General features: G+C 39.7%; 1 pseudogene; it reads right to left on the reverse strand.

The window, feature by feature from the left end:
• Nucleotides 1–427: 427 nt before the first annotated feature.
• On the reverse strand, nt 428–10,067 carry LOC119532931 (annotated as a pseudogene).
• Nucleotides 10,068–11,954: the final 1,887 nt, after the last annotated feature.

The raw sequence follows: 11,954 nt of genomic DNA on the forward strand, positions 1-11,954 counted from the left end.
TAAACTATACTGGGTGAGCAATGCACTAAAATTATCCATATAAAAACAAATGATCAGTAATGTTATAAACCAACATGACATTTCACTGTCAATAATGTGAAAAATAAACATCTTCTCAAACAGGTATAACACAAGGAAGTGTTATTTTAAAACTGTAAAACATCTTAATGAAAAATGTCTTATGTTGTAATATTTCATTCCAAACTGATACATGATTTCAAACTCAAGGATGAAGTTTTGCAATGTAATTTCACAAAAATCTTCAATTTTTTAAAAAAGGAATCACATTCCAATTTTCCCTCCCCAAGAAAATGTCTAACAACTACAAAGTAGAAAAAGAGCCAGTCACAGATGCAAAAAACCTTATAATTTAAATATATGAAATAATTATCAATTCAATATATTTCATAAGACAGCTGGTGGAGTTAAAAGAACTTTAAGTATTGCTTTTCATGCTCAAACTAGAGAATGTTTTAATGACATTAATGAAACTGATATACATGCAATGCTTGCAAAATATGAAGAGCGCTTATACAAATATCCTTGTTGAAATCATTTACTTCATCTAACAGTGCCTGTTTGAAACCTATGAGTAAGAACAAAAACACAAATACAACTCTTCCTAGAGGTTAAAATCTCTAGAATGTAATTTCAGTTTTTGTCCATAACATTGAGTCAGGTCTTTTCAGAGTTTTGCTGTTTTGCTCTGTTTTGAAACCCTGGAGACTCTGTTTCCAGATGCTGACTAGAGGAAGCATGAAGTTTGAAAACAAATTCTTCTTAATTATTTTCTGCCCATACTTTTCTACAAACAGCATACAGGCATGATTCACTTGATTGTCAGCAATAAACCCATGCTTCATCACATGGAGAGTCCATAATTTCATCACTTCTTTCCTTCATTAACATCAGCAAATTCTTCAAGTTATGTAATGTTTTTCTCTTAGCCATTCGGGATCTTTTTTCTCTTCACTATCTACTTCCATGCCTTGTAGACGGAGAGGTAAGCAGGTATCACTATGGAAATGCAGATGATTGTATGAACGTACAATACTGTATGATTGTTGCTGTTCCACTTCTCCATCTTCAGAGTCAAGAAATTCAGATATGCTTGCTTTTGTTCATTTTGGCCTGCATACAAGAATGTGCATGGTAGCTGTTCTCTTTACTGGTCTATTGCGATTAACGGCAAATCCAGGTTGGCGATGAATATCCTGAGGATTTCCTGCATACGAGCCATCATAACACTCATTGATAGATATATCTATTCTAGCACCTTTTGGATGATAAACATAATTGAAGATAAATCTGCTATGGCAGAGTTTAAGATGCTTCAGTAAACTGTAAAGTTTGGGGCAGTTCAGAGTGCACCAAGGACAATGTAGATCATCTCTTGCTTCAGTTTGCTGTCTTGTATTGTTGTTATAAAGGAACTGATAAAATATTCTTCATTTTTGCCAGTTTCATTTGAAGTATCTTTTTCTTTTCTTGTTTGTAGATCTGGAGCCAATGATTTTTTAACAGCAATAGTTTGAGTAGGCTTAACTGAACCAGGCTTGTTTTCTAGATGGAGAGACTTAATTTCTAGTGGCAAGAGGCTTGGCTATAGGAGCTGTAGATAGATCTCTGGCGCCTTCTTTCGACAGAAGAGGGAACGGCAACCTAGGTCCCTTAGAAAATGTTTCAAATGGAGGCAGCCTCATTCCATCAAGAATAGTTTTCCATGTTGCTCTTTTCTTGCTTATTGGACATTTTTTTTCCATTTCCCATATGGCTACTTCATATTCCCCATCTAAAAGCTGTAAGCAACTGTTTTTATCAAATACCGTCATTTGTTCAACAAATGTCTTTTCCCCATCTTCACGACTTCATTTATTTCCAGCTGGAAGGTCTTCAATGACAGCCATCAAACTCTCTTCTTCCCAGACCAGTCACTCTAAATAGCAATGAAGGCATCTACTTTTTAACTGTGGGAACTTGCCTTATTGGCCAACTTACATCCTTTTTTCACTTGTGGCAAACTTTTACAAGCATGACTTCCAGGGTAACAGAATTTTGTTCATTTTCTTAGTTTTGTGAAGGCTTATTTTTATGGAAGAAAACAGTAATTGTAAGCTGCACAAGAGCTGACAAGCTATGAGATTCTTGCTCTCCTTTCATTTTCTCTACTTTTGATAACGTATCAACTTTAAATGGTTTCCTTTTGATGTTTGTTCGGGAGTTTCGTTGAGATACGTTAAGAGTTCTGTGCAAAAATATTGGTGCTATGAGATTTCGAGTTCGAAGAAATCTATAGATGCGTATTGGTTTTTCAAAGGCCTGGAGGGAAAGCTCGTCTGGACGTGCTCCATTTTCGGCTTCTTCACTGGTAACACCCCGGCCCCCGCCGCTGCCGCCGCGGAGGAGGACGACGTGGAGTAACTGCCGTCGCCGCCGCCACAGTCGCCGCCACTGGATTTGCCACCGGAAGCCGTCGTCCCCACCACCGCGGGGGAACCCGGGAAGCTGCCTCCTCGGGACTCTGCCCTGGGCCCCGCCCACCGCCCCGCCTCTGAGGCGCCATCGCGGTTCCTGGCCCACCCCCACCCCACCCGCCACCCAACACTACCGCGCCTGCGATACCCCGATACCCACCGATTGCCGCAGCAGGCTCAGAGGGTCTGCGGAGGGAAGGACGAGTGAGGGGAGAATAGTGGAAGGAAAGGGCGGAGGGGAGGAGAGCAGGAGAAGGATGATTGTTTTTGTTTTGTTTTGTTTTTTTAATTAATTCAAAGAACAAACTTTATTGAGTACTCGAAGAATAAGGTTCTAGGCTAGTCACTGCTGAAACAAGTTATGTTTCTTTGTCCCCAAGAAGTTTAAAATTTAGTAGGGGAGACAGACCTATATTGATAGGGTATGTGTTTAGATACAGTGTGATTAGCACTATGGTAGAGGTTTGCAAAACGTCCTATGGGAGGGAAACCCACCCCAGATTAGAGAGGAGAAGGAGGATAGTCAAGTGGTGGCTTCCAATTTTGAAAAACAGGTAAAAGATGTCAGGTTAGGAAGTGGGATGAAGGTATTTATTGATTTGAAGGAAGCAGGATATGAGAATAAGAGCCTGGAGGTTTTTTTTTGTTTTTTTAATTTTTTTTTGATTGAGATTGTTCACATACCATACAATTATCCAGAGATCCAAAGTGTACAATCAATTGCCCATGGTACCATTTGTGCATCCATTACCACAGTTAAATTTTTTTTTGAATTTTTAGAACATTTTCATTACTCCAGAAAAGAAATAAAGATGAAAAAGGGAAACTCAAATCCTCCCATACCCTTAACCACCCCCTCCTCCATTATTGACTCATAGTATTGGTATAGTACATTTGTTACTGTTGATGAAAGAATGTTAAAATGCTAACTGTATGCCCCCTTGAGGAGCCTGTGGAGAATGCAGGGGTATTCGCCTACCCCACCTCCATGGTTGCTAACATGACCACAGACATAGGGGACTGGTGGTTTGATGGGTTGAGCCCTCTACCATAAGTTTTACCCTTGGGAAGACGGTTGCTGCAAAGGAGAGGCTAGGCCTCCCTATATTTGTGCCTAAGAGTCTCCTCCCGAATGCCTCTTTGTTGCTCAGATCTGGCCCTCTCTCTCTGGCTAAGCCAACTTGAAAGGTGAAATCACTGCCCTCCCCCCTACGTGGGATCAGACACCCAGGGGAGTGAATCTCCCTGGCAACGTGGAATATGACTCCCGGGGAGGAATGTAGACCCGGCATCGTGGGACGGAGAACATCTTCTTGACCAAAAGGGGGATGTGAAAGGAAATGAAATAAGCTTCAGTGGCAGAGAGATTCCAAAACGAGCCGAGAGGTCACTCTGGTGGGCACTCTTACACACACTTTAGACAACCTTTTTAGGTTCTAAAGAATTGGGGTAGCTGGTGGTGGATACCTGAAACTATCAAACTACAACCCAGAACCCGTGAATCTCGAAGACAGTTGTATAAAAATGTAGCTTATGAGGGGTGTCAATGGGATTGGGAAAGCCATAAGGACCACACTCCACTTTGTCTAGTTTATGGATGGATGAGTAGAAAAATAGGGGAAGGAAACAAACAGACAAAGGTACCCAGTGTTCTTTTTTACTTCAATTGCTCTTTTTCACTCTAATTATTATTCTTGTTATTTTTGTGTGTGTGCTAATGAAGGTGTCAGGGATTGATTTAGGTGATGAATCTACAACTATGTAATGGTACTGTAAACAATCGAAAGTACGATTTGTTTTGTACGACTGCGTGGTATGTGAATATATCTCAATAAAAAAAATTTTCAAAAAAAAAAATGCTAACTGTAGTATTCAGTTTGGAATAGGTATATCTTCCCCCATATATGCCCCTCTATTATTAATTTCTAGTTATAGTGTCATACATTTGTTTTAGTTCATGAAAGAGATTTCTAATATTTGTACAGTTAATCATGAACATTGCCCACCACAGGAATCATTGTTTTATACATTCCCATCTTTTAATCTCCAACTTTCCTTCTGGTGACATATGTGGCTCTGAGCTGACCCTTTCCACCACATTCATACACCATTCAGCACTGTTAGTTGTTCTTGCAACTTGCTACCATCACCTCCAAACACTTAAGTTCAACCTAGTTGAACATTCTGCTCATAATAAGTAACCCCTCCCCATTCTTTAGCTTTGTTCTGTATCCTGGTAACTGATATTTCCTGTCTATGAGTTTATGTATTATAATTAGTTCATATCAGTGAGACTATACAATATTTTTCCTTATGTGTCTGACTTATTTCACTCAATACAGAGTGCTCAAGTTTTCTTCATCAACCCATTTTTTAAAAGATGGTTTTGTTCACCCACCATACATTCTGTCCTAAGTAAACAATTGATGGTTCTCCGTATAGTCACATATTTATGTATTCACTACAATCACCACTGTCTATGTAAGGACACCTCCATTTCTTCCACAGAGAAGGAGGAAGAGTCAAAGAAGTTAGACAAAAGAAAAAGAAAACAAAAGAGAAAAAAATGCAAAAGAAAAGAATGACAGCTAGGGAGCAACAAAAGGAAAGATAGCATTAAACTAAAGTAGAATAAGGAGTCAGACAACATCACCAATGCGAAGAGTCCCATACCCTTTCCTTATGCCCCCCTTTTATATGCATTTAGCTTTGGTATATTGCCTTTGTTACATTAAAGGAAGCATAATACAATGTTTCTGTTACTTATAGTCTCTAGTTTGCATTGATTGTATTTTTCCCCCAATAACACCCTATTTTTAACACCTAGCAAAGTTGACATTCATTTGTTCTCCCTCATGTAAAAACATATTTGTACATTTTATCACAATTGTTAAGCTCTCTAGGTTTCACTGAGTTATACAGTCCCAGTCTTTATCTTTCCTCTTTCCTTCTGGTGTCCCACATGCTCCTAAGTTTCCTCTTTCAACCATACTCATAGTCATCTTTGTTTAGTGTACTTACACTGATGTGCTGCCATTACCCAAAATTGTGTCCCAGACCTCTCACTCCTGTGTTTTCCTATCTGTCTGTAGTGTTCCCTTTAGAATTTCCTGTAGAACAGGTATCTGGTTCACAAACTCTGTCACTGTTTGTTTGTCAGAGAATATTTTAAACTCTCCCACATACTTGATGGACAGTTTCCCAGACATAGGATTCTTGGTTGGTGGTTTTTGTCTTTCAGTATCTTAAATATATCACAATACTTCCTTCTTGCCTCCATGGTTTCTATTGAGAAATTTGCACATAGTCTTATCAAGCTTCCTTTGTATGTGATGGATCGCTTTTCTCTTGCTGCTTTCAGGATTCTCTCTTCATCATTGACATTTGATAATCTGATTATTAAGTGTCTTGGTGTAAGCCTATTCAGATCTGTTCTGTTTAGGGTAAGCTGTGCTTCTTGGTTCTTTAATTTTATGTCTTTCATAAGGGATGGGAAATTTTCATTATTTCCTCTATTATTGCTTCTGTCCCTTTTCCCTTCTCTTCTCCTTCTGGGACTCCCATGACACAAACATTCCTGCATTTCATGTTGTTATTCAATTCCCTGAGATTTTGTTCATATTTTTCCATTCTTTTCCCTATGTGTTCTTTTGTGTATAGGATTTCAGGTGTCTTGTTCTCCAGTTCCTGAGTGTGTGTTTTCTTCTACCTTTGGAGATCTGCTGTTGTGTGTCTCCATCGTGTCTTTTGTCTCTTGTGTTTTGCCCTTCATTTCCATAGATTCTCCCAGTTTTCTCAAATTTTCAATTTCTACTTTATGTTCACTGTGTTTTCATTATACACTTCATCTCTTTTGCCATATCTTCCCTAAACTTTTTGTATTGATTTAACGTTAGTTTTTTCAATTCCTGTATCTCAGTTGAAGTGTAAGTTTGTTCCTTTGACTGGGCATAACTTTGTTTTTCTTAGTGTGGGTTGTAGTTTTCTGTTGTCTAGGCATCTGGTTTCCTTGGTTTACTCCAATCAGGTTTTCCTTGACTAGAATGGGCTCAGATCTCAGAAGGGGGTAATATTCAGTATCAGGTTTCCCTGAGGGTGTGTCTTAGAAGATTGACACACCCTGTGAGGCCTCTAACAGCTGTGCTGTTCCTAATTTGCCCAGCAGATGGAGTTTGTCAGCCTGTTGCTCCTGTCTGTTGTAAAGAGGTGTGGCCTGAAATTTCTGTTTTGGCTATTTTCCCCCAGGCTCTGGTGTCTGGTTCTGAATGGGAGGCCAGTAGTAGGGCTGGGCACCACCTCCTTCCTTTTAGGGAAGATACACCCCCTAGGGTGTGATCATCAGCATTTAAATAGGTTCTTTGTCTCTCTGACTTTTCTGTCTCCACCCTTTTCTGGGTCAGCGTGCTATGAACTGAAAATGGCTGTGGCTTTCTCCACTGAGCCACCCATGTTGACAGAAAAAGGGACAGAAAGTCCCCTTTCAGGGCAAGTCCATGACCCCCCCCCCCACCCCAGCTTCACCCACCAGCCAGAGATAGCACCTGGTCCTCTGGGTTCCCCCTCTTGGTACAGAGAAGTCTTCCAGCTCTTTAAGGTCAGTCATCACTAAAAGCCTCTCTCTGCTTGTTGGGGATTTGTAGCTTGTATTGAGAAGTCCATGTTTGGTAATTAAAACCCCAGTTGGAGTTGGACTGAGGTATATTCACTTGTTCAGAGAGTGCTGCTGTCTATCACAGCGAGGTTTTGCAGTTCGGGCTGCCATGGGGGTAGAGGTCTTCTGGCTTGGTTCACAGTTTTTACTTACAGATTTTATGCTGCGATCTCAGGCATTCCTCACAATCCAGGTTGGTGTATGATGTGTGGACAGTCACAGTTGTCCCCCAGCAGTTATTCCAGATTATTTACTAGTTGTTCCTGGTTGTTTATTAGTTGTTCCAGGGGGACTAACTAACTTCCACTCCTCTGTATGCCACCATCTTCTTCCGTCTATGATTGTTTTTTAAACCCACAACTTCTCTAATAATTTAAAAATGTAAAAAAAAAAAAATGTAAAATGGAAGTCTGTGAACTGATTTCAACATTTCAGAAATCTCAATGAAACCGTATGTTTACTCTAAATAAACAACATGCTAACTAAAACTAAGTTTATTCACTCTCATTTGAATAGCATCAAACACTTGTGGCAACCCTGGTTATTTCATTTTAATGAAAAACTCTTTTTGGCAAGTTTTTAAACATTGATAGCAGGAAAAATGAAGTTGCTATGCATTATAAGTAAAAGAGCAAATTTTCCTCAAAACTTGAAATTAATGGTACCATCTGAGAATTAAATCAAGTCAAATCCACATGTGGTGATAGTAACCACCATTTGTAAGCTTAAACTACCCAATCCCCTAATCTATTAATGGGGAGCTAGGAGTCCACAGTTTTGGGTATCAAAATGCAGTTGTAGTGAAGTGTAGTGATTTTAGCATCCTTACAATCGAAGCACAATCAATTGAACTGTGCCCTGCCTCTTTTCTCTTACCTAAATTTGACTTGTGTTAACATTTTTGAAGATAGTTTTGCAAACTGCCTTTAATCCTATCTTGGAACAAGACACAAACCAATAAGCATGCTAATGTAGTTTCAGAAAAGGATTGGGGAGCTTAGAGATGAGAGAGGGAATTCTAAATTTTAGGAGTTGCTTCCTACTAAACTACCACTGCCCAGAGGAAAGAAACTGGCTCAGTCCTCAATTTTGAGTAACACATGTTTCTCCAAACCCATCCTGGCTTAAATGAACGTCGACTCTACTCACCACCCTTGTTCGCCATGCAAATATCTCTATAGTTTGGTCTCTCACATAGGTCTGGTAGAGGATGTGTGATGCAGGTTTATTTTCACCCCCACACATTTTTCAAGATGGCTTTTGTTCATAGTTTTATTTTGAGATTGGTTGGTGTAAATTAATCCTATGAGACTGAAAAATTCTGGACGTACAGGTAATTGAGTTTGGACCTGCCAGTTGAGTCCAGGATGGATGTGGGAGTTGAGGACCAGATCCACTGTGACTTGTGTAATTACCTGTGCTGCCTCTACCTCATGAAACCCTTTCTAGATGGCCATTTGGCCTTCTTGTGTGCATTTGTTATCTCATCTCAGTCTAAGCAAGAGAAATAATTGTAATTTAAAAATTGTGGTTTATAGGAAACCATGGGGGATAAGAATAATAGAAATGGTCTTTGGCGGTGAAAAGCTTAGAAGCCACCAGTTTAACTTCTTTGGACATCATAGATTTTTTGTCAACTGGATTAAAGGTGGTTTCACTAAAACTTGTTTGACCACCACCTCAAGTAGATAATAGGGCTAATTATTTGAAAGTGTTTAGCTCTTTCTTTGTGAAGTTCACTGTTTCAGTATTTTGTGGCCATTCTAAGGTAATTGCATTTCAATTACCACTTCTGTTACCTATCAGTCATTTCACAAATGATTATCTTCAGCTCCAACAGACACACACACATACACATGCACACACACACACACACACACACACCTTTCATTTCTTTACCAGTGTTCTTTCCTTCTCTCTCCTAGTACCTTCATGCTAGTACCAGGACCCCCCATTGTGGGGCTCCCCACAGCCTACCTCCATATTTCCATGCTTTCTGCTCACATTGGAACTGCCAAGACATAGATTTTTGAGTCAGATATATCTGAGTTCAAATTCTGACTCTGCCATTTACCAGCGATATGATCTTGGGTATTTTTCTTAATGTTTCTGATACTCTGTTCCCACATTAATAAAATGGGTATATAGTAACAGTTGCCTCACAGTATTAGGAAAGGTGAGATAATGTAAATAAAGTGCTTAACACTTTAATTTAGATTTACATTTAATTTACCTTGGCAATTAATCAGTCTTTATAAATACTAGCTCTTATTTCTGCTCATTTCTCAGAGGCAGTGCATCCTGTTATATGAAATCATACTGAGCTGATATTGACTACAAGCCCAGTTAAATGCATCTACCCTCTCTGGGTAATTTCATTAAAAAGAGGGAGAGAGAGAGAGAGAGAGAGAGAGAGAGAGAGAGAGAGAGAGAGAGAGAGAGGGAAGAAGAAGAAGAAGAAGAAGAAGAAGAAGAAGAAGAAGAAGAAGGAGGAGGAGGAGGAGGAGGAGGAGGAGGAGGAGGAGGAGGAGGAAAAGGAAGAAGAAGAATGCTAAAGGAATGTATCATCTCGAATGGTAGAATCTCACATAGTGTGGTCAATTAGTGGGAGATAAATATTTTGGAGTACGAAGGGAAGAAACTTCACGAATCATGTCATTAGGTGATTTTTATTCTGTGTTTACCAGTAAGACCTTCCTTGTGTGCAATCATGGCAACCTGAAGGAACATTTGCTGTCGATGCAAATGAACAACACACATCCCCTCTCCTTCTTCCTCTCTCCCAGGGCCTGGCTGACTCCACTTCTTCCTGTTTCCCTCCAGAGTCACCTAGGGGTGGAGGAATGACAAATGCAAAGGCCAGTAATTCTCACCTACCTGGAATCTCACCCCAGGTCTCCAGCACTGACCTCACCTCCACATGCACACTTTCCTGCCTCCATCTCGGCTCTTAGTGCACTCCATATTCATCTACTCATGACAATATCTGGCCATGCCTAGACACAGACATGTTATGGCTCAGCTAGTGGGCCAGTGTTTGGGGTGAGGTTGGCTTCCCTGCACTCAGAGCTGAAACAATGCCACCTGAGCACTTCAGTTTCTGGGCCCACTCTTCCTTGATACCTCTGGTGGTTTGCAGATCCTGTCCCAGAACTTGGCAGGCAGATGCCGGAAGCAAGGTGGAGCAGGGAATGATTTGAACTGGGTACAAACACAACAAAACAAAGCAAAACTGCCTGAACTCATCTTTCACTTCCTTCCTCACAAAGTCATCAGGCTTCCCTTTTGTAGTTTGCTTTCCTCTCAAGTTGCTTTTATTTTATTTTTGAACTTTTTATTACTGAAAATTTCAAACACGCACTGAATAGAGAGAAGAGTGTAATTAATTCCCAAGTACTCATCAGCCATCTTCAACGATAATCAACATTTCCTTATCACGTTTCATCTCTCCTCCAGATTTTGCTATTTATTTGTGCTTATTTGTTTACTTTTTGCTGGAGTACTTTAAAGCTAACTATGAGTTTACTTTTAATCCCCCCTCCCCCTCCATGTTCAAGTTAGGCAGAGGAAGCCAAGCTCCCACCCTCACCCTGCGTCCCTAGCGCTGCATAACTTCAGACTGACTCAGGGTTGGAATCAGAGTGCAAGTACGATTTCTTCTCATAAATATTGACTGTCTTCTTTAGGCCAGATACTGTGCTAGGCAGTGAAGATAAGAAGTGGCATAGGGTAAGAAACTCTCAGTTCAGTGGGAAAGAAAAGTAAAAAAGCCAATACTTCAGTTGGTCTGTTTATTTACATAGGTGCAGCAAGAGTGTTAATTTACCATACTGGCCTCCTTAAGTTTGCTTTATAAATCTAGAGCTTTTTATTGTTATTGTTTAATTTTTTCATTAAAGCAGTTGTAGGATTGCAGAAACATTATTCAGAACATCGAGTTCCCGCATACCCCCTCACATAGTTTTCCTTATTACTCACATTTTGCATTAGTGTGGTAACTTTGTTACAACTGATGAAGCAACATTATTAGGATTATATTATTAACTAGAGCCCATGGTTTACAGTGGAGTTCACTCTTTGTGTTGTACAGTTCTATGGACTTTTAAAATTTTTTTTTTTCTGTCAAGATACAGGCAACATAAAATTTCCCATTTTAATCACTTTTAAGTATACATTTCAGTGTTGTTGATTACATTCATAATGTTGTGCTTCTGTAACTGCTATCCATTACCAAATTTTCCATCACCCTAAGCAGAAACTCTACCAATTAAGCATTAACTCCCCATTCCTTACCCCTACCCCTGCTCCTGTTTCTAATTTCTGACTATGACTTTGCATATTTTAATTATTTCATATAAGTGAGATCATACAAAAATTGTCCTTTTGTGCCTGGCTTATTTTGCTCAATATAATGGCATCAAGGTTCATCCATGTAGTTGCACGTATCAGAACTTCATTTCTTTTAACAGAAAACTATATGCTATTGAAAAGGCCACAAAATTAACTTCTTTCTGGTCATTTTCTTAAGGAATCTCAGATTAGACTTTTAAAAACCTCTATTATTTGCTATCCTGAGTTTAGGAAAACCAAACCCAAGAAATTCTTTCCACCAGATTTCACCTGCAGTACCTACACATTCTTTTTTCTCAAGGTCTCCACAATTTCTTAAGGTTTCTGGCCTGCTAGGAAATAATCTTCCTCCCCTCCTACAGGGGTGGGACACTGTTAGTTAGGTCTGAAGCAAGATTTCTGGAGGATTTTGTAAGTATTGGCTCACTAACTGTTTAAATGAGCGTTGTTTCCAAATATGACATTCGGGGCAAGGCCTT

The sequence above is a fragment of the Choloepus didactylus genome, chromosome 4, assembly GCF_015220235.1.
Source record: "Choloepus didactylus isolate mChoDid1 chromosome 4, mChoDid1.pri, whole genome shotgun sequence".
Taxonomy (NCBI): Eukaryota; Metazoa; Chordata; class Mammalia; order Pilosa; family Megalonychidae; genus Choloepus; species Choloepus didactylus.